At 50.2% G+C, this 7,135-nt stretch overlaps 1 pseudogene; it reads left to right on the top strand.

Moving 5' to 3' along the window:
• The first annotated feature begins 283 nt into the window (after window positions 1–283).
• LOC124010651 lies at window positions 284–2,025 on the top strand (annotated as a pseudogene).
• Window positions 2,026–7,135: the final 5,110 nt, after the last annotated feature.

The following is a 7,135-nucleotide window of genomic DNA, read 5'->3' as shown; positions in this document are numbered from 1 at the left end:
ATGTGTAAGTGACTTTTTATTTGTTAAGGTATCTGTGACCAAGAGGTGCATCTGTATCCCAGTCATGTGGAATGCACATATTACTGCCTAATTAATCTATTTCAATCGCCTGATTTTATTATATGAACTCTAAATCAGTAAAATCTTTGAAATTGTTCTGTTTATATTTTTGTTCAGTGTATGATTCAAGAGAAGTGACTGGCCTGGTATTAGGAGTGTGCTTCACTTGGATTCTGGTTGGTTTATATCAAGCTTCAGAAGCCTGGAGTATGGTACGTCACTGATGTCTTACCTGGAGTATGGTACGTCACTGATGTCAGACCTGGAGTATGGTACGTCACTGATGTCAGACCTGGAGTATGGTACGTCACTGATGTCTTACCTGGAGTATGGTACGTCACTGATGTCAGACCTGGAGTATGGTACGTCACTGATGTCAGAGCTGGAGTATGGTACGTCACTGATGTCTTACCTGGAGTATGGTACGTCACTGATGTCTTACCTGGAGTATGGTACGTCACTGATGTCTTACCTGGAGTATGGTACGTCACTGATGTCAGACCTGGAGTATGGTATGTCACTGATGTCAGAGCTGGAGTATGGTACGTCACTGATGTCTCACCTGGAGTATGGTACGTCACTGATGTCTTACCTGGAGTATGGTACGTCACTGATGTCTTACCTGCACCACCTTACTACCTGTTTAAGCCACGGCTACTCTGTATTAACTAGAGATGCCTGTAGAAGTACCAAATCAAAGGTTTTAAGACACTGGGCTGGACATCAATGATGATGTGCCGAAGTCAGATGTAAACAAGGAGTACTACAAACATTATGGAGAGAGACGTATGGAGGGGGAGAGGAGGCTGCAGCCCTGTTATTTCTGTGATCACATATTCAACAGCCAGTGTTTTCCCCTGTTGCCTCCCTCATCCCCCCAACTCCCTGTGCCCCCAGATAGGGAACTCTGACAGGACACGGCCGGAGGGGCTCCTGGGTAAGGCCCCCTGCTCCATTGAGATGCTGCTGAAGCTGGCCCTATTACAAGAGGAATAGACCCCACATCTGCTCCTTCTGGGTGAAGGGAGAGTGCAAGAGAGGAGTGTCCCTACAGGTGAGAATGCCATTAAACGATAGCTCTATCTCTTTTCAAGCGCTACAGTTGGGTCTTGTTTATACAGTCCAATGACTAAATACAGCCCTGGCTACCTCCTGTCTGAATGACTTGTAATGATGCTGAAATTTCACTTGATGGTGTTGTTGAGCAATAAATCAAACTGCATTGACTGGGGACAACTCTCCTCCTTCCCGCTCTCTCTTCAACCCCAGGCACAAGAGGCCCACAGACCCAGACGATCCCCTGGCAGACTAGAACATTATGGACCGTTACTATGGTATCAACGACCCTGTGGCTGACAAGCTGCTGAAACAAGCCCCCACCATGCCCCAACTGGATACGCCCGAGGATACCATACTCGATGTGGGGGGGCTTCCAAAATATCCGACAAGGATATTTGGGGCAGTTTCAACGATCTGTGACAGATGGTTGTGGTGTGCTCCTACAGGAATCGCTTCTACCAGTTTGGGGAGATCTGGACCACCACCATCGTCCAGAAGCAGCAGTGTGCCTTCATCCAGTTTGCCACATGGCAGGCGGCTGAGCTCGCCTCTTAGAAGTCCTTCAACAAGCTCATTATCAACCATGGACGCAGGCTTACCGTCAAGTGGAGAAGGTAAGAGATCAAGAGGAGAGGAACAGAAAGTACTGCATGTCCCTCCTTTCCTACCAGATGGGGACAACCCTGTAGATGGGCAGAGTGTAAGACTTGTTGACTTATTGGGAATTTTTGGCTCCATGTGACAGTATACCTAGTAATCCTGTACTGCAATGAGTTGTGACTGGCCAGGTCCCAGGCAGCCAGAGGGAAGGAGGCCATCAAGGACAGGGTCAGTGAGATGGGAACCAAACTGGACCCTGTACCAGGACTGCCTGGAGGGGAATGTCTGATGTCTGGGATGCATTGAGAGGGTGTGTGTGTGTGTGTGTGTATGTGTGGGTGTGTGTGTGTATGTGTGAGCCTGTGTATGTGTGAGCCTGTGTATGTGTGAGCCTGTGTATGTGTCTCCCTACCTCCTGGTACCTCTCCTAATGTCATGAACCTCTCCCGGTACCTCTCCTAATGTCATGAACCTCTCCCGGTACCTCTCCTAATGTCATGAACGTCTCCCTACCTCCCGATACCTCTCCTAATGTCATGAACCTCTCCCTACCTCCCGGTACCTCTCCTAATGTCATGAACCTCTCCCTACCTCCCGGTACCTCTCCTAATGTCATGAACCTCTCCCTACCTCCCGGTACCTCTCCTAATGTCATGAACGTCTCCCTACCTCCCGGTACCTCTCCTAATGTCATGAACCTCTCCCTACCTCCCGGTACCTCTCCTAATGTCATGAACGTCTCCCTACCTCCTGGTACCTCTCCTAATGTCATGAACGTCTCCCCCTCTCCCGGTACCTCTCCTAATGTCATGAACCTCTCCCTACCTCCCGGTACCTCCCCTAATGTCATGAACCTCTCCCTACCTCCCGGTACCTCTCCTAATGTCATGAACGTCTCCCTACCTCCCGGTACCTCTCCTAATGTCATGAACCTCTCCCTACCTCCCGGTACCTCTCCTAATGTCATGAACGTCTCCCTACCTCCCGGTACCTCTCCTAATGTCATGAACGTCTCCCTACCTCCTGGTACCTCTCCTAATGTCATGAACGTCTCCCCCTCTCCCGGTACCTCTCCTAATGTCATGAACCTCTCCCTACCTCCCGGTACCTCTCTTAATGTCATGAACCTCTCCCTACCTCCTGGTACCTCTCCTAATGTCATGAACCTCTCCCTACCTCCTGGTACCTCTCCTAATGTCAAGAACCTCTCCCTACCTCCCGGTACCTCTCCTAATGTCATGAACCTCTCCCGGTACCTCTCCTAATGTCATGAATGTCTCCTTACCTCCTGGTACCTCTCCTAATGTCATGAACCTCTCCCTACCTCCCGGTACCTCTCCTAATGTTATGAACGTCTCCTTACCTCCTGGTACCTCTCTTAATGTCATGAACCTCTCCCTATCTCCCGGTACCTATCCTAATGTCATGAACCTCTCCCTACCTCCCGGTACCTCTCCTAATGTTATGAACGTCTCCTTACCTCCTGGTACCTCTCCTAATGTCATGAACCTCTCACTACCTCCCGGTACCTCTCCTAATGTCATGAATCTCTCCCGGTACCTCTCCTAATGTCATGAACGTCTCCCGGTACCTCTCCTAATGTCATGAACGTCTCCCGGTACCTCTCTTAATGTCATGAACCTCTCCCTATCTCCCGGTACCTCTCCTAATGTCATGAACCTCTCACTACCTCCCGGTACCTCTCCTAATGTCATGAACCTCTCCCGGTACCTCTCCTAATGTCATGAACCTCTCCCTACTTCCTGGTACCTCTCCTAATGTCATGAATGTCTCCCTACCTCCTGGTACCTCTCCTAATGTCATGAACCTCTCCCTACCTCCCGGTACCTCTCCTAATGTTATGAACGTCTCCCTACCTCCTGGTACCTCTCTTAATGTCATGAACCTCTCCCTATCTCCCGGTACCTCTCCTAATGTTATGAACGTCTCCCTACCTCCTGGTACCTCTCTTAATGTCATGAACCTCTCCCTATCTCCCGGTACCTCTCCTAATGTCATGAACCTCTCCCTACCTCCTGGTACCTCTCCTAATGTCAAGAACCTCTCCCTACCTCCCGGTACCTCTCCTAATGTCATGAACCTCTCCCGGTACCTCTCCTAATGTCATGAATGTCTCCTTACCTCCTGGTACCTCTCCTAATGTCATGAACCTCTCCCTACCTCCCGGTACCTCTCCTAATGTTATGAACGTCTCCTTACCTCCTGGTACCTCTCTTAATGTCATGAACCTCTCCCTATCTCCCGGTACCTATCCTAATGTCATGAACCTCTCCCTACCTCCCGGTACCTCTCCTAATGTTATGAACGTCTCCTTACCTCCTGGTACCTCTCCTAATGTCATGAACCTCTCACTACCTCCCGGTACCTCTCCTAATGTCATGAATCTCTCCCGGTACCTCTCCTAATGTCATGAACGTCTCCCGGTACCTCTCCTAATGTCATGAACGTCTCCCGGTACCTCTCTTAATGTCATGAACCTCTCCCTATCTCCCGGTACCTCTCCTAATGTCATGAACCTCTCACTACCTCCCGGTACCTCTCCTAATGTCATGAACCTCTCCCGGTACCTCTCCTAATGTCATGAACCTCTCCCTACTTCCTGGTACCTCTCCTAATGTCATGAATGTCTCCCTACCTCCTGGTACCTCTCCTAATGTCATGAACCTCTCCCTACCTCCCGGTACCTCTCCTAATGTTATGAACGTCTCCCTACCTCCTGGTACCTCTCTTAATGTCATGAACCTCTCCCTATCTCCCGGTACCTCTCCTAATGTTATGAACGTCTCCCTACCTCCTGGTACCTCTCTTAATGTCATGAACCTCTCCCTATCTCCCGGTACCTCTCCTAATGTCATGAACCTCTCCCTACCTCCCGGTACCTCTCCTAATGTCATGAACGTCTCCCTACCTTCCTGGTACCTCTCCTAATGTCATGAACCTCTCCTTGACCCCCAGTACCTATCCTAATGTCATGAACCTCTCCCTACCTCCCGGTACCTCTCCTAATGTCATGAATCTCTTCCTACCTCCCGGTACCTCTCCTAATGTCATGAACCTCTGCCTACCTCCCGGTACCTCTCCTAATGTCATGAACCTCTCCCTACCTCCTGGTACCTCTCCTAATGTCATGAACCTCTTCCTACCTCCTGGTACCTCTCCTAATGTCATGAACCTCTCACTACCTCCCGGTACCTCTCCTAATGTCATGAACCTCTCCCGGTACCTCTCCTAATGTCATGAACCTCTCCCAGTACCTATCCTAATGTCATGAACCTCTCCCGGTACCTCTCCTAATGTCATGAACGTCTCCCTACCTCCCGGTACCTCTCCTAATGTCATGAACCTCTCCCTACCTCCCGGTACCTCTCCTAATGTCATGAACTCTCCCTGCCTACCTCCCTAATTTCATGTACCTCTCCTAATGTCATGAACCTCTCCCTACCTCCCGGTACCTCTCCTAATGTCATGAACCTCTCCTTGACCCCCAGTACCTATCCTAATGTCATGAACCTCTCACTACCTCCCGGTACCTCTCCTAATGTCATGAACCTCTCCTTGACCCCCAGTACCTATCCTAATGTCATGAACCTCTCACTACCTCCCGGTACCTCTCCTAATGTCATGAACCTCTCCTCACCTCCCGGTACCTATCCTAATGTCATGAACGTCTCCCTACCTCCCGGTACCTCTCCTAATGTCATGAACCTCTCACTACCTCCCGGTACCTCTCCTAATGTCATGAACCTCTCCCTACCTCCCGGTACCTCTCCTAATGTCATGAACCTCTCCCTACCTCCCGGTACCTCTCCTAATGTCATGAACCTCTCCCTACCTCCCGGTACCTCTCCTAATGTCATGAACCTCTCCCTACCTCCCGGTACCTCTCCTAATGTCATGAACCTCTCCCTACCTCCCGGTACCTCTCCCAATGTCATGAACCTCTGCTTACCTCCCGGTGCCTCTCCTAATGTCATGAACCTCTCCCTACCTCCCGGTACCTCTCCTAATGTCATTAACATCTCCTTGCCCCCCAGTACCTCTCCTAATGTCATGAACCTCTCCCTACCTCCCGGTACCTCTCTTAATGTCATGAACCTCTCCCTACCTCCTGGTACCTCTCCTAATGTCATGAACCTCTCCCTACCTCCTGGTACCTCTCCTAATGTCAGGAACCTCTCCCTACCTACTGGTACCTCTCCTAATGTCATGAACCTCTCCCTACCTCCTGGTATCTCTCCTAATGTCATGAACCTCTGCTTACCTCCAGGTACCTCTCCCAATGTCATGAACCTCTCCTTACCTCCCGGTACCTCTCCTAATGTCATGAACCTCTCCCGGTACCTCTCCTAATGTCATGAACCTCTCCCTACTTCCTGGTACCTCTCCTAATGTCATGAATGTCTCCCTACCTCCTGGTACCTCTCCTAATGTCATGAACCTCTCCCTACCTCCCGGTACCTCTCCTAATGTTATGAACGTCTCCCTACCTCCTGGTACCTCTCTTAATGTCATGAACCTCTCCCTATCTCCCGGTACCTCTCCTAATGTCATGAATCTCTCCCTACCTCCCGGTACCTCTCCTAATGTCATGAACGTCTCCCTACCTTCCTGGTACCTCTCCTAATGTCATGAACCTCTCCTTGACCCCCAGTACCTATCCTAATGTCATGAACCTCTCCCTACCTCCCGGTACCTCTCCTAATGTCATGAATCTCTTCCTACCTCCCGGTACCTCTCCTAATGTCATGAACCTCTGCCTACCTCCCGGTACCTCTCCTAATGTCATGAACCTCTCCCTACCTCCTGGTACCTCTCCTAATGTCATGAACCTCTTCCTACCTCCCGGTACCTCTCCTAATGTCATGAACCTCTCACTACCTCCCGGTACCTCTCCTAATGTCATGAACCTCTCCCGGTACCTCTCCTAATGTCATGAACCTCTCCCAGTACCTATCCTAATGTCATGAACCTCTCCCGGTACCTCTCCTAATGTCATGAACATCTCCCTACCTCCCGGTACCTCTCCTAATGTCATGAACCTCTCCCTACCTCCCGGTACCTCTCCTAATGTCATGAACGTCTGCCTACCTCCCGGTACCTCTCCTAATGTCATGAACCTCTCCCTACATCCTGGTACCTCTCCTAATTTCATGAACCTCTCCCTACCTCCCGGTACCTCTCCTAATGTCATGAACCTCTCCCTACCTCCCGGTACCTCTCCTAATGTCATGAACCTCTCCTTGACCCCCAGTACCTATCCTAATGTCATGAACCTCTCACTACCTCCCGGTACCTCTCCTAATGTCATGAACCTCTCCTTGACCCCCAGTACCTATCCTAATGTCATGAACCTCTCACTACCTCCCGGTACCTCTCCTAATGTCATGAACCTCTC

The sequence above is a fragment of the Oncorhynchus gorbuscha genome, linkage group LG23 (genome assembly GCF_021184085.1).
Source record: "Oncorhynchus gorbuscha isolate QuinsamMale2020 ecotype Even-year linkage group LG23, OgorEven_v1.0, whole genome shotgun sequence".
Lineage (NCBI taxonomy): Eukaryota > Metazoa > Chordata > Actinopteri > Salmoniformes > Salmonidae > Oncorhynchus > Oncorhynchus gorbuscha.
The sequence above is the reverse complement of the archived record's forward strand: the minus strand, read 5'-3'. Positions and strand labels throughout refer to the sequence as shown.